The 26,585-nt window shown below is 40.0% G+C and overlaps 1 protein-coding gene across 4 annotated transcripts in view; it reads right to left on the bottom strand.

The window, feature by feature from the left end:
* The window catches only part of Mtd (TLD domain-containing protein mustard), a 331,444-nt gene that overhangs the window by 164,352 nt on the left and 140,507 nt on the right, over positions 1-26,585 (bottom strand). The gene's annotated exons all lie outside the window — the stretch shown is intronic.

The raw sequence follows: 26,585 nt of genomic DNA, 5'->3' as shown, positions 1-26,585 counted from the left end.
GATCTTTCACCGAACCAGATCGCGAAGGATGGGACGGAGGGGCAAGACTATTCCTCGCGGCGTCGCCTTTGTCCCGCGATTTTTCGAAACGGAGCAGAGACTCGCGTCGCCTGCGTGGTGACGTTTCGAGGTTAACGACTCCCGGAGTCGTCCGATAACCGTATCGAGCACCGCACAGCAGTTCGGTTTTTTTCTCAACACTGCACAATCACCGCGCGAAACGATCGAGCCTGGCCCATACAGGCCGGCGAACTGTGACACTCTTCCGATCTCATCACAACGAGCCGTCGATCTGCCGCGAACCTGCACGAGCGAATTCGTGGTTCTGAATGAGGAGGAGACACGACACGACACGACACGACACGACACGACGAGACGCGACCAGACGCGTAACTGTTACCGTGGCTTCGCGAGCGACTGAAGCGGCCGAGCGTTTCCGTTGCAAGAAGAGGGACCGAAAAAACCGGTGACCACTTTCTCTCACGGCTTCTTTTTTTTCTCTCTCTCGTTCTCTCTTCGTTTTCGCCCTCTCTCTTTCTCTCCTCTCTTCTCCGGCTCTTTCTATCTATGTCGACCGCGGCTGTTAGATCGGATACGCGCACGATCGCAGTATACGCGATAGCCAGTTGCGATAAATCGGTATCGAGGCGCACTCGAATCGACAGGCCGTCACCGAGAATCGAGTATCGCAGCGACTAAGCGAGAGCCAAGCCGACTGCTTGTATTTATACACGTCGAGGCACTCGGCCGAGACTGTCTCTTCGGGCGCATCCCCCACCGCCGCGCCGGACCAAGTACCCAACAAGAAGAGACAGTCTTGTGAATTGTTGCTCGCGTACCTGATCTATACACAACTTCTGCTACCCCTTTTAGCCGAATTCCACGATTTTGGAACATCGAGTACGAACCATACGGTACTGTTTGGGAACCTAAGTTAGGCTTCTATGACAACCACCTCTTCGAGCTCCTGCTCAACCCCTCAAGCGGTAATTAACTATCGGTAAAATTAACTAACCAATTGATACATTTTTTTTTCAATAAATTTCAAACAAAATGAAAATATCTTTTTCAAGCGATATTTACCTACAGCTTGACTTTACTTTCATATTTTTTTTTATCATTTACTATTAGAAAATGGCGACGTTTACAACACGTTCACGCTTTGGATAACACGTTGGTTACATATGACCGACACGATTTTGTTAACGAACTTGAAAATCAACTTTTAAGGAGAGGTAAAAGCCTTTGCGTTTGCTATACTTGTATTATTGGACAAGTCAATTTGAGATTATGGACAATGTTTGTAAACCTGACCCAGATCGAACACCGTAAATCTTTACGTTGCAGTTTCCATTTTATCAAAGGAACTGCTTTGTTTCTACACAATTTTTATGGCCGACAGTCAACGTGGTCAGTGGAAAAGAATTTTTGCAAATCGGTTGCTCGGTGAAAATTATTTTGGAATACAAAGAGGCATGTGACAGGTTTAAAACATTTATTTTACTGTTACATATCGTTTCTAATGCATTGTTGACAATCAACCAGATTCTGTGGCCTGCTAGCCTATTGATGACTATATATTTAATTCCTGATTCCTTCCTTTTTATTTCCTACTTTCGGAAATGAAACTTCACAAAAGAAAATTTTATTTCTTTCTTTCAATTTCTTCTTATATATAAAATTACCATTTTATACTAGAATTTTCAATGAATTATTGTTCACCTTCTCCTGAAATGTTAATTATACAGGTCATTAGTTAGTATATCGACTAATTTTCCGTCTACCTATTTCATTACTTCATTTAAAATTTCAATTGAACAAAAGTTGGTTATTTGTAAATAATTTGAAAGTTATTCGCTCAACAAATAATCAGTTAATGCAGCAAACTAAAAACGTTATTTATCAATAACGTTTATCAATAACGTCATTTATCAATTCATAAAATTCAATTTCTATTGTCGAGCAGCAACAGAGATCTCCGTTACTATTCTACAAATAATATTAATTAGCGCTTCGCGTTCGACAAGATAATGATTATTGCTAGTCGAAAAGGTTAATAAGAACGATACTACTTCAAAACAATATCAACAATAAATTATACGATGAAATTGATAATATTTGATACTGTTATCGCGAACTGTGATTATTCCCTGGTGAATAGTATCAGCGCATACCTCCTTGATCCACCGTGTTTATGGAAGATCAGAGACGCGTATAATGGTGACAACAGGCAGTAATAGCTGAATGATAACGAGTGTCGTTTCTGTTTACCCGAAACAATAAACAATAACGTAACGAGGCAGTAGCGGTGTCGGGGGCGAACATTCTCAAACATTCAGCTTCGAGGAGAAGTTTCCCAAAATTTCGAATACTTTCTGTTTCGCTTGTTTATGCGACTAGTAACGAGCAACATGACGTCGGTGCTAAAATGTTCGAAAAATAATGTCACCAAGGTCTTTCGTTTGGTTCCTCCGCATCGCGGGTGCATATTTTTAGACACCCGGATGGCGAACAGTCATTTTCATTTTATTCTAATAGGCACCGTGAACGCAGCTGCACTGTCCATCAAGGTTTAATTTGAAGTCCGTGTTCGATTTGAAATTAAAACAGAAGTGGTCGCAGTTTGAAATAACAGTGTCATCAATCGTATAGCAAAACTGACATTTCGATCGGCAGAAAAATTATATAATTATATATTTTCAGCTTGTTAAAATCATTCAAGAATCAAATGTTTAGCTCCTGTTTCTGGCAAAGGATGCAGACAATTCTTATTCTGCATAAAGATCCGCATCGTCGCCATTCTCTTATATTATTTTCTAATGTTTTGGAAAACTGATGGAAATTTTTCCCCTGAAAACTGCGTGGTTGTTCTTCAAAGACAGTCTCGAGGAGTCTGAAATTTCTGCAAGAACTTTCGTGATCATTGGTTCGGTTCTACAATTAAAGAAAATATGCTGGGCTAAACTTTACTTCAGGAAACCAGAAAATTTTAACTTTTTTAAATTTAATCCTGTAGACTTTGGCAAGAAAATGCTGAAAATCCAAGTTTCAATCCTAGGAGATCAGTAGTTAAACAGTTATGCATGTGTAAAGATGTGAAATTTTCAGCGTTTTGACAGGCGAGGGCGCCGCCATATTGGTATGTACTCAGATATCGTCCAATGAATGGAACTGCGAGAAGGTTGGTCCATAACTTTTGAACCAGTCAATTCCTAACATTAAAATTTGAATTTTTGGCATTTTCTCGCAAAAATCAACAGGATTGCATAAAGAATAAGTTAATAATTTCTGGTTTCCTGAGGTAAAGTTTAACTATGTGAGACAAAATGATTCCGATAACGATATCTAGAGAACATTCTCGGTTCGAAACGCAAGACGGTAGCGGCGTCGAAATTCCATAAAATCCTGGATGCGCACAAGTGCGCGGTCCGAGTGTCCGCGAAATGAATTTTTCTGGGCTTCGCTCGGCGCGGGTATCTCGAGTAGCGATAAAGATCTCCGTTGATAATGACGATAAACTCTAGAGGATTAGCTCCGTTCCAGAGGCAGGCTGCATAGAGCAAACAATGGCTGGCGACGAAAATGTAGGAAGTCGCCGAGCAACGGCGGAACACCTTTCCAAACTATCTATCCGATCGTAACTCATTTCATAATCTAGTTCACTTAATGGCGCGTTCCCCTAACTGTTACTTAACGGCCGCCTGATGGCCGCCGGAACCGCCGTTCGTTACTTAACACCTACGAAGATTAATTTCTTCTCGCATTCGGAGGCTGGCCCCCATTAAATTTCAGAAAGCATGGGCCACGAACGCTCGTGAAACTGGCCAACTCGACCGGGATACTTCAGCCGCGAACGTCCAATACGATTCAAACGACTCTAGCACTTTCGTGGAAGCAGTGAAAAAAAAAACAAATTTTTATAGACGCGAACGTTCGAAATGTTAGATACGGACTTTCTCCATTCTCCGACAAAGTTGGACCTTTTTCCATTCGGTGTGTGTGAGAGTATCAGTCTTTCATTCATGCACGATGACGAATCATTCTAATAATTATAATACTGTACGAAATAGCAATTGCCCAAGACGATCGCACGAATCGGAAGTCAGATAAAAATGTATTTATTTTCACAATAAGTTTGGCGAGTCGAAAAAGAGGTAACAGTATTCGTTGCAGTTCTGTCTTCCGCTCGTCCATTTGTCGCATAAATGCATAAAAATCTGCAATCTAGTTACAACATTCCACCTTTCTGTGCAATTATTTATTTACCACCGATGTGTCTACATGACCAACTTTATTATCATCCTCGTTATCACTGGTAACATATGTACCTTCGCATGGGGTGTATAAATTAAAAAAGATTGCACAAAAGACTAAAAGTCTAAAAGTTCCAGATCTCTTTTCACACGGAACATTTTTAAATAAATAATTTATACACTGGTTTGTAGCACGTTTTATTTGCTTCTACATGATTTCTCCGTTCTACTGACTTTTATTTTCTGTTTTATTTTTTACGGGAATTTTAACACGTTTCGTGCAACGTTGAGATTTTCGAAATTTTGTATATTTAAAATTTGTATTATACCCGAGGCTCAAGATTAACAGTTGCTTCGCCGAGATAACAGTTTCCAGTGGTCACAGACGATTAGTTTACGCCCATCATTCCGTGACTATCTTTCAAGTTCCCCGAGTGTGTGTCGTATCAATTAACTTCAGTCGAGAACCCTCTAGACTCTAGCTGATCGCAATCTGAGCATCGTCTAACAATACGTTTTATCGCTTACGAAACAGTGTTTACCTCGAGGTGCGCAGTAGGTTTCGACACGGCTCGGGCCGTCCGGGCCCTTGTAAGATGATAAATAAATGACTAGAGCAACTGGAAAATATCTTGACACAAAACAAATTAACAAAACAAATTAATTTAACATCAAACCTGCCATGGTCGAGTGACCGGTTTCCCTATTTCAGAATTATCAAAACCATGTATAGATTTAAGCATTTGTTATAACTAGACTGCGGATGTTTATGCAACTTTCAATTTTTGTAGGCAAATTTTAGGAAACTGGAAATAAATCTAACTTTCAGTGATAGTAGCCTTCGTAGATCTTTGCAGGTTTCTATATAAAAATCGTACGAAATTCTGTGAAATTTTATATTGTAGCATTTTTTAAGGTTTTCAGAAGCCATGAATGCATGAAGATCGGAGTCAATTCTGCGTTGCCATTTTTATCACGCAATGTTTACCAGATGCAGTTAATCTCTACTGCTGATGAAATACAAAAAGTGAAGACGTACGACGCCAAGTACTGTCTCTGTCTCTAAGAAATAAAATAAAATTTTACCGACTACACACATTTGTTTCTCTTCTTTCAGCAAATTGTTAAAGGCAAAGACGTTTCAATGATTGTAAAGTCAATCGCGCAAAATAAAAACAGATCACGAAGGACGATCGGCGCAACGGTCGAGCAATTTCGCAGGCATCATGGGCGGTTAGATCATCGTCTCGGAAACCTCGGATATTCGTGGTTGTCGCGGCTCGGGGACGAAAAATGGTAGTTTTCGTCTGAAATCGTGCGACGCGTCGTCGTTCTCTTAACGAAGCCTCGGGGTTAAACGGAGGCGGACGTGCAAACCAGTGGAAACAATTGGCCAATTCGTCCGCGCCCAATTAGAGAATTGCAGCGATGAAAATACCGGCTACGCTCTTAATTCGATTCAGCCAATTAGCTGTCTCGCTCCCCACAGGGACAGAGGCAGTTTGGCTTGCGCGGGCGCGCGCAGCCGAGGAACAAACGATTCCGCCCGGCTCAGAAACCAAAACACAACCGGCCGAGAACGGGCCCGGTAATTTTCGGGAGAGGCACACCGCAAGGAACCAACCGGCCGAGAACACCTGGCCTATTTCGTCCCGCCTGTGCTCGGCTTCCTCTATGAATTACCGGCGCGGCGACCCAATTCCCTTCTAGGAAGCTATCGGGGCGACCATGTCCGACAGAGGTACGGATCCTACCTCGTTCCGGAATTAGGTCAAAGTCATATCGCGACGAAAAAACGCCTCGTGACCCGGCCGCGAATTGAACGTTTGAATATTCTCCATTGCGTAATCGTATCGAGCGCGATGACAGGAGGATTGGTCGTCGAGCGGGAAAACGAAGACGCGCCATTTTTAATGAGGTCGGCGCGTTCCGTTCCGCGTCAATTAGGGAGCACACGTTTCCGGGCCAACGCCGGGTCTACGGGACCCCTCGAAATGACGCGCAGTGGGGCAAACGGGCGATCTAGCCGGGGAAAAGTCGTGTCAGGAAATAGATACAATCCGTCTTATAATTGATGGCACACTTTAAATCAGAATAACTCTTTCAGAAATGGGCCAAACGACTTCAGCTTTCCTGCCAAGCTAGATGGATTAGCTTACTACATGATGCGTAACGAAAGTTTCGAAAAAATTGCGTTTAAAAATTTCCAACATTTCGTCACGAATATCTGCGAAATGACCATAGCTTCAACCGATATATTTCTGTAGTTTTGATATAGATATTGTTACTGCGTACGAAACAATAAAAACAACTACTTACACTGGTCAATTTAGCCCTCCGACTCCTGCGAGTTCTAGGCCTATGCCGGAGTCATTTCTGACCCATGCCGATATTTCACTACAATTTTCCTTTCGATATAAGGCGTTTGCTCGGGACCGGCTTTCGTCGTATTTCGGATGAAAAAGAAGAAAAGGGAATAGCGATTCTCTTATTTTGAAATAAAAAGCTTTGTCATACGTCGGAATAAAATTATACAGATTAACGGTTTCTCGAGCTTATCCCCACCGCAACGGGGTCACGAATAGAGGGTTAATTCGCTAGTGGCGCAGTCGGTTAGCATACGATACTTAAAAGCAAGTATAGTTGTAAGTGTCGCTCTGTTGAACCTTTGTTGAATATTTATAAAGTTTGTTGTTCGTCTGAAAACGCAAGCGTAATAAAGACGTGAGAAATTAAAAACGTTGAAAGGCTGTAGAAAAAATCGATTATTAAAAGTTTTTATCGGTTATTGTTCTGTTTCACTTGAAAGACTGGAGCGAGTCATGGAAATACGAAGAATCGCAAGTGTACAGAGTTCCGAGACAATGTGGAATATATTTCATCAGCTGTAAGTAGATGAAGGCACTATTATCACAGGCAGCTTTATCAGGCGGCCTCTTATCACCGACCTCATGTCCCCCGGGACAGGTTTATAGCTTTAGTTACGGGAACTGCGGACGGCTCTATCTCGAATCACCTCGAAGACGCTCGTTTCAGAGTATCGTGATCAGGCTTTTTTCAGCTAACCGCAATCTGATGTTAGCGAACAGCATTACAAAGACAAGAAGACTGGCAAGCAAACGATCCCACCGATTCTTTATGACGTCCTGCTGCTGACTCGGACGAATCGGCAGTCCTACGAGTTAGAATCGGGACGTGTTCTGGAAACGAATGATCGTGATCCGCAACCTTGGCGAATTTCTTTTTTGTTCGTGACGCGGTCCACGCGGCTCGTGAAACCAGCAACGGTTATTCAACAATTTCCTTTAAGGCAGCAACTAAAACATTCATCGCGTGCGGAAAAATTAAGCGAGTGTTTACCTAGTCAACATTTTCGAAGACGTTTAATTCGATTGCAAAGGTTCGTGTCCGATTTTCAAAGACCTGAAGACCTTTCTTGAAAAAACACCACGCGCATAAAATCGGCAGTCTGGTTACAACATTTATGAAGAACAATGATTCATATACAAAATCTGATGTTTTTGCGGAATTTAGCTACATAGGCATAAATTGTGGGATAATAAATAGACACTAGAAGGTAGCAGAATTAATAAGAATCTCATTGTCTAGTATTTTGTTGCGTAGCTCCCCCTCGCACGGAACCCCTCAATTGACGGCTCTGAACGAGAATACGGCCGTGCTTAAATTCAATGGATGGTCGGTATCGCGAGAGGTTAATACTCTTAGAGCCCGGCGTTAGGCTCGCGGATACTGCCGCCCACGATTCCGTAATTACAACGCATTATTCGAAGCACCTAGCGTTACAGAACACGGGTGTCATTATCGGAGCAAATGGACTCTACACGGAATAACGCTGCGGTGCGGCTGCGACTTTAAAGCGGACGAAAGGGAACGGTAACGAGGAAATTGTCTTTCGCAAGAGACCCGACCGCGATCTGGATCAAAATTCGCTTCCAAGCTCGCCGTTAAGCCCTGGCCAATTTTCGGAATCGCTTTTAACGATCGACCAAATTGTCGGTTACGCTCGCGCCGATCGAAACGGCCTAACCTCGCCCAGGGGGTCCTCCTTAGTCCCAACGATGACGTGGAGTCGATCGTTGCGCAACTTCGGGATTCCCGTGAACGCACAGCTTCGACGAGATCGCCGGATGCAGGACACGGTGAAGCTGCAGAACAGCTACCCTCCGGTTTCGATTATTTTCCGATACGTTGTAAAAATCGATATTTTGAACAACATTTTCCTCCATACATTTGCAACGATCTCGCTTAGTTTCCGAGATGCACTAATTTTTACAAAGCCGCCATGTTTTCTTGTTAAATTCTTATTATTATTCCATATCAATGAACAATTTGGTAACACATTGCAACTAATTAAAGAGAACAGTCGGTTTAAAAAATATAAATACACCATTTATTTCAAGAAAGACGGAAAAAGATCATTTAGCAGAAAACGAAATTCGAAATTTCTACGGAGCTACTTGCTTCTTTTTCATAAATAAACTCAAAATTAATAATTATTTTTCCAGCATTGCTATAGTAACAATTAGCGTAATCTCCATTTTGTCGGATAACATTAAAGATCTGTTTGACATTGATAGAATTAATTTTTGTAGCACATTTTGTGTACCTGAATAGCAACGAAATATAAATATAGGTACAACGGAGCAACAAAATTAGTAGTAAATGAAAAATTTCCGCTAAGATGAAGTTGGTTTTATACAAATTTCGTGTGTTCGCGAAAAACTATCGATACCACTACGGTGAATTCTGTGTATACTTGTGTGCTTGTGGTACCGGATGCATTAGCACTTTTGGCCGTTTATCCTCTGTGTGGCGACTGTGTACCTAGACAGGATTGATTGTAGTGGTACCGACAGTTTCTCGCGAATATCTCGCAAAACTAAGCGAGACCACCATTAACAAAGATATCCGAAAATCATCGAAATCGTAGGGTCAATAGCTTTTCTGCAGTTTCACTCAGGACAGAAATCGACTTCTGATCCCTAAAATGAATTGTCCGCGGCACGGACCGTGATATCTGGCGATATCGATGAACGGGAGTCTCCGTTGGTCGCGAGGTTATCGACAGACTATTCTTAACCTTCGGGGATAATTTAGAGTCTCGACAACTGGCCGAATACTTGAATCGAGTGTTTTGCTAATCCGCAAATCAGTGTTGAGTGGTCTGCGGATGCTGTTCCTTGTTAGAACTATTTCCCAAAATCGATAGAGAGTCATCCGCGTTACAAAGAATTTGGTTGTGCTTCGTAGAATCAAGTACGTAAATATCTCTATTATCGTATTATTTATAATTAAAATGTCTGTCTTAAGGGGTATTTCCATCTAGAACGAGAACTTTAGACAACTCATGAGATCAAACATGGTTCGGTTGTTGTTCGCCAAGTGTTTTAAAATCGACTATGTATAATTATCTGTATTATTATTTAAATTATCGTTTGATTTCAGTAGCCTATCACTTTTCACGGCTGCCACGATATTTCGACAATGCACAGTGGTCTGAGAACACGATTTTACTGGCCAAAAGTCAAAATGTCATTGGAACTTTCTAAAAGTTGGTAATCAAGTGTTTTTGAGGTCACTGATAATGAATCTGACACCAAAAATTAAATATTCAAATTGGCGGATTCAATACTGTGCATATGTAGTCTGGACATTCGCTTTTTGCGCTCAAAATTAACGAGACATACATATCGACATTTTTTAACGCAATATGTTTTAGTTATTCAGTGTAAGTAATACAAGTGATATGTATAATATAATTATATTATTTGTTTTATCGCAATTGTTTAAACTTTCGTATAAAACAAAACTCTTCTCACAGTTGAAATTGTTAATAATATTGCAGAATTTGTACATGGATTAAATATTTAATGCTTAGAGACTAATTAAATACTGAAAGTACGCTTATTAATATATACATATATAAAACATTCATTCAAACCTGTTATATCATGTTCTGTATTGAGTTCTTAGAATACAGTGATTTCTCTATATACGTCGCCAAGACCTGGATGATAAATGTCGCGGCATTATCCCCACTACCGCGGGAATACCCATCAGAGACCGCGAAGCTGTAGAGGCCTCGGATGCCAAGGAGTGAAAACATAACACGGCTCGGGTATGTCTTCTGGACGATACATGACGTTGGCAAGACCCGTGTTGATGACATATATCGAGAATTCACTGTAATTAGTTTCACTTTGAATTTCAGAATTTTGTATTCAAAATGTTATCCTTGATTCCACAATTATCTGAAATGAATAATATTTTGAATATTGAAGGTTTGAAGTGTATTGTTACTGTATAGCAAAATAGTTTTTCAAAATATTGTACTACGAAAATTTGTTTGGCCAATAAAATCGCGTTCTCAGACCACTGTGTAATGCAGCGATGGACACGGTAGGGGCCCCTCAAACGCCTGGTTCTCCCACCATCCTCTCTTGCATGCAGCGCGCACTTTCGTCGCGTACGCTAGTTTCTCGCTTGTATGTTGCCCCACGATAACTGGAACCATAACGGCGCTTACTGGAAGGGGGCAGTGGGCGCTTTGACGGGGTCGGTCTTGTCTTAGTTGCGACAAAAATGCCCATCCCTGCAATAATGAGGACTTGAACAATCTTCTTCAAATTTTATGCACGTATGAAGTCGAGATCCCTGCATCTGGTGAACTGAAATTATGCCAATATCGACGGCAGTTTTATTTATTGCTTGAAAAAGCATCAATCGTAGCGAATTTCTGCTTTGTACGACTGCGGGATCTTTACTTTATATTTTGCTTGCAAAATTTGAAGCAGCCAATTCATTATTCAGATATCATGGCAGCCATAAAAGTGATATGCTGCTGGAATTGGAATTCTTTTAATCGTTTCACCGTCTTAAATTTCACCAGTTTTATGGTAAATATATAAAATTCCCAGTTCGATAATAATTTACTCAAGTCAAAGTTCTTCATAACTAACAAACAAGATCGCGAGACCCTGGGACGACTGATCTATGACTAATTGTTCCTCTGAACGATCGCAATCCGAAAAATTACGAAGAATTCTATGTATAAGTTTAAAAGGCTCTGGTGATTTCCAGGAGGAAGATCTTTTCGTCCGAGTTCTTTTTTTTCTCGAAAGAAACCGATCGTTGTTTATAATCCACAATAAAAGAAAGCAGCCGTAAACCTTTCTCCGAATGCCGATTCGAAAATGTTCGGGATCTCGTTGTTTATCGCGCAATGCGCGTTAACGGTGGATAATTATCGGGGACCACGTGCCAGCTGACTCCGTCCTCCGAAAAGTCTTTACGCATAATTAATTGCCACCCTAATCGACGTTTACGAGCCGTAGAAGATAGCGACAACAGACGGCCCGGTTTCTCAGAAGATAATCAGCCTCTTGACGCGAATGGGAACAGTAATCAGTAGTCTGACTTTCCTAAACCACGCTATAAATTGTTCGATTTATGTATCAAAATTTCTACGAATCCAGATCGGTATCGTTGGAATCGATGTTCACGGAAATCTGCCTCTTATTTTATTTCGCGTTTCCGTTTTAACGCGTTTCACGCTGCTTTTGTGTTGCGAAAGAGGCGCGTATTCTTTTTGCACGCATCGCACATTCGAATGGCCGATGGTCTACGTGACCGTCGGCACATTCTCGATCGTCAAAAGAAATTATTTATTTGGTTTTCCGCTACTCGAAATATTGTTGTACTGTTGTACTGCTTTTTAGACTGTTGTTACCATGTTAGATCATTTGAGACTTTCTATAAAATGAAATATAAATAGGAAATTGAATATAGTTGAAATTCAAAGATAAACATTATCCTGAAAGCATAACTATGGTATTTTTTTTATTTCGATTTAATTACTACCGTGTACCCAAATTGAATAATAAAATAACAACACATTTGTCCACACATTCGTTTTATGCAACTCGGAATCGGTTTAACGTTTCTCCGTGCATAGAGTTCGTGACGAAAAGCACAATCATCAACGATTACGACTTCCACGTGCAGGCCAACAAAATCAACAGCGGATATTAATTGAAAATTGTGTTGTTTACTGTAATACTGACTTCTAGTCAGCGGAACAATATTGCACCGCCGTTGTTGTCGAGTTAACGATGAGAAGAACTTTGACAACAGTTGAAGTGATAAATATGGTAAAGGAATGGTTTAATTGATTTCAATATACAATTAATTCACCAAATTAGATTAACACGATATCTCTAAGATCGATCGAAGCTGTTGAAACAGTTATAAATACAAGTGAAACAAGCTCTAAATTTCCGATAGGAATCTGTAAAAATATCGCTGACTAACTTTGCAGGGGATAGATAAATAATCATTCGACGTATCTGTATCGTGGCAACGTTGCCGATCGGTATTTTGAAGAACAGATTAATAGAAATACTCGACACATTAATCAATTAAAACTTATTATTGTGGAAAATAGATTAACACAAACTCAAGAGTGCCATTCTGAATGTAACAGAGTAACACGCACACAAGCCTTTAACCTATGAAAACGCCACAAGATCAGACAAAATATGAAAACGACGAAAACTTGTTACACAAAACTACAGGAAACAGTTTAATAAAAATCTACATATATAAGGTGGTCCTGTAAAAATTAGCACTCGAGTGTATCTGTTATTTTTGAAAATATGAAAAAACTTTATCAATCGAACTTTTTCAGTATGCAGAGGACTACAATATGGCTATAACTGTTTTCTTTTTGTAGGTGAAAGAGTTTCGAAGATTTCAAGTTCACCTACATTTTTACTTACTACCACGCAATGCATCTTGGTATTCTGTACATGAAAGTGTTAACCTACTTATGTGAAAAAATCATTTATTTGAGAGATATGAGAGGTTAATGTATAATACTTACTCTCTCCAGTATTCTATCGGAGGAAATAGATCAACGCAAAGTTAATAGTTTAATAAAAAAAAAAGTGTCTCTGCGCGCACTTAATATTTGCAACTCTATACTCTACACAACAGTGATAAAAAGTCACACCGTTGGAATAGTTAATGTAAAATAGGATTTATAAAGATGTCGGAAACAGTCGTCAACGAGGACGTTTGAAAACAAATCAAATAATCCTGAAGAACGTCATCGGTGGTCTTGCGACCAACTGATACAGACACAAATCGCTAAACTATAAAAATGTCGCCGGCAGCCGCAGCGTGGAATAGATTAACATAGATCAAAATGCAAATTCATAGAGACGTCGGCGATGGTTGTCGCAATGGAAATTTGAAAACAAATAAATTAATCGTGAAAAACGTCACCGGCAGGCGTTGCGTGCAACAGGGTAATACCAACGTGAATCGCGAATCCGCGAGAACGTCACCGATAATTACGCTGCCGGATAGATTAACGGCGACACAAGATAGTAATCGGTAATAACGTCACCGATAAACGTTCCCAAGGAGCAGGGACACGAACGGCGCGTGATGATTGTTGTCGGTGCCGCGAGGAATCCTCGAAACCCAGGAAATACAGAGAATCCCCAATCAGACCGCAAGTTTTCCTCGTAAAATGGGTATCCGCTACAGACACGCGAAACAATAGACGAAAGGCGCACCTTCGGAAATTTTACGACGCAGCCGCTGAATCGTTGATCGAGCTAGACACAACTCAAATGAACGATTCTACTACGTCCAACTTCTTTTTTCTTACACGATAGATATGTTGCTCAAAATATCGTGCAGAAAAAGTAATGAAAACTTAATTGCATCGGTTGTATCTTAAGTGTATCCAAGATATGTAGAGGGTGTAAAGAAATGTTTGCTCCTGGCTATTATAGGCGTATCCTACATCTTCCTATCGGTCAAGATCTGTGAAAAAATCGTTGCTGCAGAAATGCCTTTGACCTAGATACTCAAGGTCAACATTGTTTTTTATTGCATCGTGCAGTACTTGTCACGAGGAATGAATGTCTCAACGAAACTATAGGGCGTAAATGCACCGTTCTCGTGAAAAACGATTTCAAAGTTTGGTAAACTATTTTATTGAATGAAACAATGAAACAAAATTTGACCTTGAATGTCAACGTTCTTTACGCAAACTGGGGCTGAAGAGCTTTGGACAGGTACTGAGGTTAAGGCTTTATAAAATTAATTTAAAGACAGTTTTGACAGCAGTGTTCTTTCAGTTGTTCTTCTTCGGCAGTTTTAGATAAAATTAGAAGATTCTATAGTCACCAAAATGAATTTTGTCCAGCCAGATTCGTAAGACTGTGCATCGGTACCGGACCAAAGTAAAGCGGTGCAAGAGGAAAGGACGCATCAAGAGTGCACCAGCGACTATAAAATTAATTTAGAGACATTTTGAAATTGTTCCAGGCCTTCCTCGGAAGTTTCAGTAAAACTCAAAAGATTCTATAGTCACCAAAATGAATTTCGTCTAGCCGGATTCGTAAGACAGTGCATCGGTACCGGACCAAAGTAAAGCGGTGCAAGAGGAAAGAACGCGCGAAGAGTGCACCGGGGAATGCTTCTGGCGATCGCGTAGCGATTGTTCCGTTGCGTAATTAGAGAGCCAACGATTGCACGACGGTGAAAGTCGTCGACCGATAAAAAGAAAAACGAATTATTTCATCGTGGTGCGCGGCGCGAGTCGGCGAAACGATCGGTGCGTACGAATACGCTCGCGAGAAACGATGATCGCGATCGGACGATCCTATGCCCGACAGGTTTATCCAATTAGCACGTCTTGCATGCGTGCGGCGCGATTATCTTCGAAAAATTTCTGACTGCCGGCGCGAACTTTCATGCCTACATTCGCGAAAGTGAGCGGCGATAAATGATAGATTGCCCAGGCTTGCGTATTCGCCGCGAGTCGCGACTTCCAATAAAATGGAGCCTGTTGCGCAATTTAATAATATTCCTGCGTCACTATTAATAGACACTTCTGTCTGCGAAGTCGATATTTCTGTCCACTTCTCTGTTTTATAAATAGCGTTTCGATGCAATGTTACTGTCCGACGCCAGCAGAAAATATTGGAATTGAAATATCTTCCGAACTAATGATTCGCCGATAGAAGTAGCTGCAGACCTTCGTAACAAGGAATAGCAAGCTGGAGCTACGGATTTGTATAATCAAATACTAAATCGGTCGTGGATTACAGGTATTTTAGCTTGTTCTGTTGACATCTACGGTTTGGAAATGCTACAGTGTTTAACGCGGTGGAAAAGTTAAGTGACAAACGATAACAGAGGATTTTCTGTGCAGACATTAGCCTTCGTGCGAAATAGTAAATTCAAAGGTCGATTCGTATCGCGAAGCATTACTCAGCTTAGCGTATCAATAATTACAGATTAATTCCCGCGTCAATCATTTTTATAAATCGAGAATCGATCAAAGCAACCGCACCCGATGGCTCGGTAGATTGGACGCGTTCGTAAATGTCCACGTTTTATCGGGAGATTGCAGCATCGCGGACGGATTATACCGTTGCACTTTACTGCGATGCGAAATTGACGGTAATCGCGTCACGCGAACGTTCACTCCAGGGGGAAAAAAATAATAGTATCGATCTTTCAAGGATCGCGGAAACTTTATCTGAAATCTAGCGCGAGAGCAGTGTCGCCGGATTAAGACTTGTCCCCCACTCTACCCTTCCCCTTCTACAACGTTATTCCCCCGTTCTCCCCCCACTTTTCCGCACGAATCGGTCACGTGACGTGCGCGCGCACCTAATTCGCTGTGCATCTGCGTTTGCGTCGTGACTAACCCAGTAATGGCAGAGAGAGGGTAACTGTATTCCCCTCAATTATAGTCAACTCCCCTGATCCGGCGACACTGCATCAGGGACATACCTCTATTCCCAGCGATTTCGAAAAGAATCTTCACCTCGTATCGGAAAAAAGGTAATACATTCAACTTTTCTTTTACGCAGTCACTTCGGTCTCCGGAAATTGTCGATGCTTAAACAATGACGATTTCGTTAAAACAAATGGTACAATAATAATCCTAGTCTCATTCCAAAGCTACAGACTTTTACTTTTGATAGTGTATGTATAGTTAAATTTCTCTTTCGCGCGATTTTTTTACACGGTTTTTCGAGCAACATATTCTGTGTAAAAAAAAGGAGCTGGACGTGCGTGATTAACAAGATCGAGCCAGAATGTGTCTTGGATTTCGAGTGCCACTTGATCCGCATTATCGATCGGCCTCGATATTGATCGCGAACAATCAGGTGGATGTCACCGTCTGATGACAGGTAAAAATAAGTTTCCAGAAAAACTTTTTATTTATAGCGCTTAATAAGTGAAGCCTTTAAGCTTTGAAGAGAATGATCGAGTCGGTCACATGGCTCGGATTTTTATCGATCGTGTTCGTCGATTGTATCTCCCCCTACAAATAATTCTTTACACATTCGGTTCAGCGTTAGATAACAGTTTAATCATTAGGGAAGATGTGTGCACTTCTGATCGACCACCACTGTCCGAAATCAAGATGGCAGACTCGGGAATACGCCGCTATAGATCGGTTGCGACACGTTTGGTTTCCTTCGGACGAATCGCGCACGCTTTTCGATTTCAGGGCCTTCGCCATATTCGTTCATGCGAGTTTTCAATTCGTTCTTTTGATTCACGGTGCGTAAACAATCGGTACGTAGACATCATAGTTAATAACTCGAGTGTAGATGGCCGTCAGCTGGGCTGGCAGACTGGTATGTCGTTTTGAGGATCGAAAAGATGAAGGAATTCTACTTAACTGGCTAATTAAAAATTAGAACAATTTATTTAATCATAAATAATAAATAATAAATAAAAAATAATAATAATAATAATAAATAATGTTAGGTTGTCCCAAAAGTTTGTCTCGTTTTCGAAATTAATGTACCCAATGCAAATTCAACCTAGTTTTCGAAGTAAACAAATTGCGTGGCTATGTACAAGGAAGCTTGGGAAATAATGATACATTAACGGACAGATTATCACGTTGTTTGCATATGTTCGTGTTACTTAACAATATTAAACTTTGCGAAAGAAACTTTTGGTACAACCTAATATAAGAACAGGAAAGTAAAGATTTCTGTAATTTTCTTAAATCTTGTACATCCTAATGAAATTCATTTCAAAGTTTGCTAGAAAAATCACGTCGCCCATTTCCTCTCGATTTTCTCGTTTTCTCGTTACGTTACTTCGCGCGATAGAGACGGTACTCTCATTATCCTTCGGGAAAACGTTCTGTTATTAATATCGCAATAGAAAGTTTCGGATTCTCTGCGGCAAGTTAATATTCAACTTAATTTCTTCGGCCCGGTCGAGTTCAAATTATTCGTCCGCCCCGACAGGCGAATATCGGAAATAGCTTGGAGGCGTTGCGTTCAAGCGACAGATGAAATACTTTGCGTCGAACTTTGACACGGGTTCGAAATAAATTACTTCCGCTAACGAGCCGCATGAAATATTAATACACGGTTGAAAATAGCGCGGACGCCGCGCCGCGCTGCGCCGCGTTGCGACTCGCGATAAATAACAATGGAATGCCACTCGGTTAGGACGCGTGCAACAAGAACGTGCAAGGTGCACACGGGTATCGGCAAACGATCGTGATTCGCATAGCCGACGTGGACTGTTCGCGACTCGCATAATTGACCCGCTTCGCCGGTGAACACAACGAGACGAAGCTGATCACAGTTTTCTCGGCTAATTCTGCCTTTAACGCCGACGCGCGGTGACCGATTTGCACAAACGTGTGGACAACATTCATATTTTTGTTAATTGCACGTTAACAACCCCTTGTTTCAGAATGGCGTCTCAGAGACACGGGTTTCGTGCGCCAGACTTCATTATTTTTAACTTTCCAATATAAATTAACATGCAGTTACTCGCATGAATATTCGAACGCCCTCTTAAACAGAATAACTTTTTTGTAATTGCACCTAACCACCTGATTTTTATAGGAATTAAAAGCTCTTTTCTTAATTTTGTCCAAGGCCACGGAAGCAAAGTTCGTCATCGGCAAGACATTCGATCGAGAGTATTCGATACGAATGATTCAGGTGATCTGATTCACTATACGCAAATGCTCCGCGAGATGCAAATACGGTTCCTGGTACTCGGCACTTTCCTTTTTCCCCGACTCGCTGAGCATTCGATTCGTTTATTCTACTGTTTATGAGCCCCGATGAATCATGTCGTTTTTAGCGCGATCCAATTCGCCGTTTCACGCTGGAACGTTTTTCCGTTCAGCATTTGTATTTGATTGCGAGCGGAATAGGGACGTATTGTTTTTAGTATGAATGGTCTCCCCGGTCCAAGGTGAACAATAGAAGAATAGAAGATCCGCTGATCACGCTGCATCTTCTTCTCAATGGAAGCCTAAATATTTTTTAAGCATCGTATAACGGATTCTAGAACCTTGGTGAGATACGTCTTATTAACTCTTCAGGGACGACATCTGTGCACCATACCGACTCTAACGAGCGTCTCAAAATTGATTACGCGATGCCAGATTGTGTGCCTAGTTCTGGTTATTATTTACTTTGGCGAATCTTCGTTGTTGTCAAGGTTATCATTCTGAACAACTTTCTCCTGTATATGTTACCGGTTGCCGCTCGGTCTTAGATTTTCAGATATTCGCAGAAACACTGTTAGGATGACTATAACGGACTCCGCCTTTTCCCAATCACCCCATAAACTGGAAAAAATCACTTTTTTCTTATTATTTTTTAAAATGCATGTGGATAATACTTGATATTTGATATTAGAGAAATATTTGTCCACGCACTGGACACGCGGTCGAGTGCAATACACTTTCCTGCATTACTGGTTACTTACTTGAAGTTGGGGATAGAAATAAAAAATATGAAAAAATTGAATTAATGAACGTATTATCGCAGAGATCAATTTCTGCTCCTTTTCTTGTCCACAACTCAACGACAGCGCGGCGCTGTCGCTACGCTCCGCGTGGCCTGTCGCCGCGTGGGCGTCAGCCGCGCTCCGATTGGTTCGTGTTTTTCGTTAATAACTCGAAAACAAAACGCTCCACCAGGAAATCGGAAAGGAAAATGGTGTTTAGAATCACCCCTTTCAGGGTTCTCGATACCTTTCGGGACACCCTGTATAGCCTTTGAAGAAAACATAGGCGTACAATAAATATAAACTTTACTTTTTTTCTATCACATTCTGAACAATGAAGAATTTATAATCACTATAATCAGAAAATAATCAGAAAATAATTAAGAAAAATGTACCTTGCTATCTTCTGTCAATACAGATATTTTTGTGTACAGTTTGATCAAATAGATATATTTTTTGGGCAGGATAGTGGATTCTAGAGTCCCGATAATGGACACACTTCATCCATATCGCTTGAAGCTGACAGACCTAATGGAAGGAGGGAAGAATTACGGGGAGGGAACGTGTTTTCCATTCTTCGTCTTTCGTTGGTGGAAGGTCGAAAGCTTTCAGCGGAGCGGCGGGAACGATGAAGGAAGTAACACATTCAATTAATTTGCTGCGAGTTTACGAGGGGTTCTGTGGCGATCGTACGGAAGCACGATTGGATCGGTCGGGCCGGCAACGTGGCGGGTCGCAACTTTAATAAAACACCAGGCAATAATTGCCCGGTTTTCGTGGCTCGGCCGGCGAACTTTCCAATTTGCGACACCGTCGACGGCACACGGCCGTCCTGCCGCGGAGCCACGGCAATTGAGAAATTCACGCGTCACGAAGCATAATTCATAACAATTTGCGGCGACACCTTCCGCAGCGCCGTTGTCGCGCTGGAATTTCTGGTTTCGCGTCCACGCTCCGCGAGATCTGGGTCGGAGAGGCGTGGTGTCTGGCTCGTTTCAAAACGAAAAGAAAAAAAAAATAAAACAACAGAACGGCAAAGGAACAAATTGCACGCCGACGTTGCTATCAGCGATCGTTAACTATTGTCCGACGTCAGATAGAATCGCGGAACGCAGCGCGGCGCGGCGTTCTATTTCAAGGCGTTCCGCACGGGTCAGGAGAAATCCCCTTTCGATTAGTTCCGTTGGTTATCACTGTGTTGCGGATCTTTATGCGTTCGTGGCAACCGCCATTGTTCGCTACACAGTGTTCCGAGTGTGCGGCCGTTCGGGAAAGAAATCGCAACGCTTATTCGAGTACCGTAATATTTTTTTAAACAAAATGCAAATCTGAATCGATCGTTGAACAAAGAAATATACATTTTCATTAAAAAAAAAATTGCGATGCCCTTTGAGTTCTGTTTTTCGTCGTATTATTGAGTTATGTCCGCCATCAAAGTGAAAATGGAGGAAAAGCGAAGCATGAATTTTGTCCAGCGATTATGGCCCACTATGCGACGGTAGCATAAAAGCAGCGCGGCGGGAGACCGAAAATTCAAATTCGAACGTTCCTCGTAAATCATTCGAAAATTACGAAGATCCGTTTATATTCGAAGCTCAAGAACACGATTTGATTTATGTGTGCGTTGCGTGCCCGACAATAAGCTACACCACCCCAAAATGAAATGGCTCACAGAATTCGCAAACGCTCGGATATTAAATGACATCAATTATGGAATAGTAAAATCAGAGCGTGCGGAATATACCGTACAGCGACAACGGTGTGTACAATAAAGTTGAACTCGCGCATTGTGTTCGGGTAAATATTGGCGCTCGCCGAATGTAATTGGTCCCAAAATTCAAATGAAATTAATTAAACTGTGTACAAACGATATGTGTTTCAATTTCACCGGTGCGGACGATTATTAGCAATTAGTGTCTCCCGGCGAATTAAGATCACCGAAACAATCACGCGTCAGTTAATCAACCTTCCGTCGAGGCTGTTGATTAATTTGCCAATGAACTCGCAAACGATGCAACGGTTTGGACGAATTCTTAGGACCGTAAAAACGGGGAGTATGAAAATGAAATATTCGTTCGAGTTCCGTCGCTGCTCTGCTGGTATTTCGGAAAACCGTGGAAAAATGAGCTGCTTGAGGGAGCCGTACGGATTCATAAATCTTGCAGCGTATTTTGCAAGTTAACTCGCAATTAAGCAAATTCTTCCCGTTGAATTCGATATTTCGAGCTCGTGCTCTGTCACGAAACGGTTTCCACGGTGGATGAAATCCAATGGAACGGGAAATTCAGCATGTTCGCGTTCGGGTGCGGCTTAGAACGCGACGACGAAATTTCGGACGCAAACATTTATTACAATACGTTAGCGCAGACTTCTGGTCACCAACTTCTTCGAGTTGGTACACCGATCAAGATGTAATACAACAGACGTAAACTCGATTCAATAAATCAACATAAGGAAACGGCGGAAATTAAGTGTACAGTGGGCGATCGAATTAGAACCGCTTGCATAAATTGAAGCGTCTAATTATTGAAACCAGGGACCATAACTGTTATAACCAAAAAGAAAAAAAGTCATGGAATAACAAGTATTTCATCGACTAAAATCGTATTGGTTACAAATAAAGATTATAAGTAACCGAAAATTTTTCTCTTGTTGGTAAATGTTAGCGTTCAGGGAAATTCATTTCGATCACTTATAACTAGACTGCGGATCTTTATGCAAAATAAAAATTTTCTACCCGAATTGCAACAAACTGAACTGAAATAGAAATTTATTTTCATTCTTAATATGTTTAATAGGTTGAAAATAATGTAACAGTATTTTAAAATTTTTTAATGTTTTTACTGTTTTAAAATACGCATACCCATTTATTGTCTTAAATGCATAAAATCCGCAATCTACTTATAACAGTTACGAATGAGAGAAATTTATTTCGATCACTCATAACAGTTATCAATGAGAGAAGTTTATTTCGATCGCTCATAACAGTTATTGACGAAGGAAATTTGAAATAATTATGATGAAATAGTACTTTATTTTAATTTAATGTGACAAACATGAGTTTTTCCAAATTTTCCCCTGACAAATTACACCGTAAATCATCTAACGTTAATTTTAGAGCAGAAAAGGTTCGTTCAATGCTAACCTGAGTTGCGGACACAACGTGAATTATGCATGCTAGTTTTGATAAATACGGGAGTCCATATTTCCGATTTTCCTAGTTGACAAAATTTTGGAAATTTTTTTTCAGATTTTGTGTTCTTATGGTCTCTTGATTCGTCTTGTTGTACGAAACCATTTCAATGATTTTTACAGGCTTACTCCTTCCGAAAAAAAGTAGACAACTCAGTAATTAAATAAGCAACTGAAATGAATTTTCTCATCAATAACTATTATGAACGAGTGAAAAAAAATTTGATCAGCGATAACTGTTATGAGCGATCGAAATGAACTTCTCTCATCGATAACTGCTTTGAGTAATCGAAACAGTTTTTCTTCATCAATAACAGTTATCGAGGAGGATTCAATTTTTTAGACACTAATAACTGTTACTTGTAACCAAAAAGTATAAAAATCGATATTTTTTAATCATTTTGTTCTTCGATTTTTTTTTCTTTATATTTTGCGTAAATCATCTTAAATTTCAATAATAAATAACTTTTTATTAATGACTTAATCGTAGAAAATTTTAGAATAACTGTTATTTTTGGTCCCTGATTGAAACAACCAAGTCTTCAATAAGACCCTAGCTATACCGAATATTGTCCACGAAACATTCACATTTACAAATTGATAATGTATATTTGGCAACCGTGTAAGTCACAGTTAAATTATTTTACATTTACCTTCGTCGTTTATCGCGTGTAACCTCATCAATAGACTGCGGGTTTCATGCATTTATGATACATATGTATACGTAAAATTAAGGATAGTACAGAGATTAAATAAATTCGAGGATATCAATATAATCTTTTCAACTTGTTAATTCAATTAAAAAGGAAAGAAATTTTTCTACGACTCCTTTTCTTCATAGTTTAGAGGAAAAAATATATAAAATGTGCAGAAAATGTTTATTTTGCAGATTCGCAGTCCATTTATTAGTTTACCTACATTTTAAGCAAAAATTGAAATAAATTTCAGTTGTGAATCAAATTTCAGAAAGAAATATAAAACCGGGTATTACAACACAAGGTGGGGTAATAACTTTTTCCACTTGAAATATTTCCATTACTTGTAATAATATGAAAAAAATTATATCTACAAAAGTTGCATGTTGCAAATTACCTACCTTTTGTATCAGTCAATATATTTTTACGCAGAATTTGATACTCTCTGATTCATGATCCAAAAAGCATCGATTCATGATTTCATATGTCCTAAACCTAATAGTTAATAACAATATATTATCGAAATAATTTTTCATACGTACCTACTACCAGAAAGTTACTAGATGCTCGAACTGATGTCGCTCAACTAGAACATGACATATACGGAATATGAAACACGGTACGTGTGGAAAATTATTTCGACAATATCTTGTTAACTATTAGATGCAGGACAATACATTTGAGGTCTATTAGAGGTCAATACATTTTTACGCTGAATTCGATACTCTATCGATTCATGATACAAAAAGTAAGTCTTTGCATTTAAAGAAATCAAGGTAACCTTGAAATATTCGGAATGCCTTCGCGCACATAAAAAGTGTTTACATGACAATATTTTCCCCTCTACACCATGCAACTTTTGTACATATCATTTTTTCATATTATTACAAGTAACGGGAAATATTCAAGATGGACAAAATTAATGCCCCACCATGTATATTATTAGATCGAGAAACAATCGTTGTTCCACGACTGTTGATGCAACTTCGCGTCCCCGCGGACCAATCTGCCGAAAGCAGATCAAACAAAATCTCGTATCCATCGGTGAAAATTTCATTTCCCTGAAAGTAAAGCAAACTCTTCAACAAGTTCCGCTTGAAATTCATCTTTCTCGAGTTTCAGATAGCAGCCGGAGTCACGAATGTGCAAAATCGATAGTTCCATCATTACGATTCACCGACGACGCGGGTGCAAAAGAAGCTACGGTCGATTGTTCCTGGCAAGTTTTTCGTTTCTCGGAACAGGGGGGGAGGGGGGGGGGGGAGAAAGAAAGAAAGAAAGAAAGTCGGGGAGCGAAAGAAGCGGAAAGATCTGTCTGCAGTTTCCTCCTCTGCCGGCATTTCCGCGGACACATAAAAGTATTTTCGAGGCGGAAAGGGAAAAGCGAAAGAGTTCTGAAACGCGGCTCTGTTCGACAATGCTCCGACCAAGGATTCCTCCCATAATGGAATGTCAAGTTCCATTTAAAAAAAAAGGGAAAGAGCGAAAAGAAGTAGAAAGGGAAAGGAAGCAGAAGAGAGCGCCGAGGAAAATGGCCGGCATCGACGCGAAACGAGACATCTCTTCCGTTCCTTGTTGTCCGAACCGGAAACAAACGACGAGATGGAAACGTGAGAGCAGCGAGAGACCAGATAGCGAGAGCTGCTCGTTCTCGCACGAAATAAAAAGATCCCGAGAACTGCAGTTCGTTCTGAACGTCGAGGATCGCGATACGAAGCATGGCCAGACGATCGTTTATATTTATCAGGGACGACGCCGAGCATCTCGGGAGCACCGGTGTTTATCAGAGGATTCGCGGCGAACAGCGTGGAAAACCGACAACGCCGTTCCATCCGTTACCGTCGCGGCGTTCGCGCCCTTCGAGAACGAACCGCCTCGCCGAGTGGAACACTCGCAGGAATATCGACATCGATCGAGAAATAAGGTGCACGGCAACGGGACGGCCTGGAGAAAAGGTAAAAGTGTCGTCTTAAAGGGGGGATTATCGAGTAACTTGTCCAAAAACCGATTTTTTGAACATCTCTTTTTTATCATCAAAAATGCTTTACCCAAAATTCTACGTTGAAATTCATGGAAATGACAAACTTATGACAATTTTAGGGGTTCGATGCTTCGGAGTATTTAGCAGTGTCGCACAGTGTGTCGTCCAATGGAAAAAAGTCCGAAAATCAAAGTGTAAGATCTGCAAATTTATGTATCCTAAAATGTTCGTAACAAAACGTAGTTTCTAAAACTGCCTTAAATTTTAACTGAATAAATCAATTTGTTATTAAAATTGAGGCTGAAACTTCACTGTCAAATTCCGCGCATTTTTGAAAACATGCGTCCCTCGCAAGCTATTTGGTTTTTTAATTTGATTTTTACAGGGTGTGTTTAGCATTATTAGACCTTCAATCTCCCAAAAAGTTTTTTTAAATTATCGCAGTTTGTCCTAATTTTTTATGTTTAACATTTATCAACTTTGATTAGAGTTTTAAAAAAAGTACATCAAAGTACACCCGTGAATTTTTTTACAGTAATTGGTGGCACATTAAACTTTAATTTCGCATTGGTTTAAATCTGCTCACATTTGCTCAAGCGGAGAAAATATAAATATTATTAAATTCCAAGAAATAATTCAAGAAGCTAGAGAATTATATTTAAAACATTATAATTGGTATGTGATGCCGGTAACTACGCATAAATTACTTTTCCATGCAGTTGAAATTATTAAAAATACAATTGTTCCTATTGGCAAATTATCCGAAGAAGCTCTAGAGGCTCAACATAAAAATATAAAATATTTTCGGGAACATAATACCCGCAAGACATCAAGAGAAAATTCAAATAAAGACCTATTAAATCGTCTTCTACTGGAGTCGGATCCAATTATTGCCCATTATTAAAAAAAAACATACGAAAAAAGAAAAAAAGGATTTTGCAGATATAAGAGACTATTTATTATTAAATGAAACATCCTACTTATCAGATTCCAACTCAAACACTTGTTCTGATGATAGTGAAGCTGAAGTAGTATAGTACGTACACATATTATTTAATAACATATTATCCATGTTAATTTATTAATTAATTAATTTATTCATTTTATTTATTTCTAGGTAAAATAAAGGAATTCTCTTAAGGATTCCTAAGTTTTAATTCCTCTTTGTGAAGATTTGAATAAGTAATGTATACAGTATTGTACTTTTTTTTTAAATTTTCGTTAAAATTGTAAACTACGTTTTATGCAGTAAAAAAAACATAAGAATTTATTAAAACATAAGAGTTATCGCAATTAAAAAAAAAATTTTTTTATATACCAATCGATTCGCCTTTGCATTTTATTTCAAAAAGTATTAAGGTACTTTACTCGAAAATTTCATAATTTAAGAGTTATGACTTTTTTCCCGAATTCCCATATACTCGACACACTGTGTGTCGGTACAAAACTTTAGACACGTTTTTCTTGAAACAATATTTTCCAAACCGGCGTGCAAGATAATATCTAATTAACTAATCGTGTTCAACCAACGCTTATTTTCTTCCTTGCGCATTACTCTTGGGAAGTGCTGCGGGCATGTTTGCGTCAATTGTGACAAAACGGTCCCTTCCTGTAAACACCGTTACCGTGGAG

This window comes from Halictus rubicundus, chromosome 18 (genome assembly GCF_050948215.1).
Source record: "Halictus rubicundus isolate RS-2024b chromosome 18, iyHalRubi1_principal, whole genome shotgun sequence".
Lineage (NCBI taxonomy): Eukaryota > Metazoa > Arthropoda > Insecta > Hymenoptera > Halictidae > Halictus > Halictus rubicundus.
Note: the sequence above shows the minus strand (reverse complement) of the source record. Positions and strands in the feature narration are given on the sequence as shown.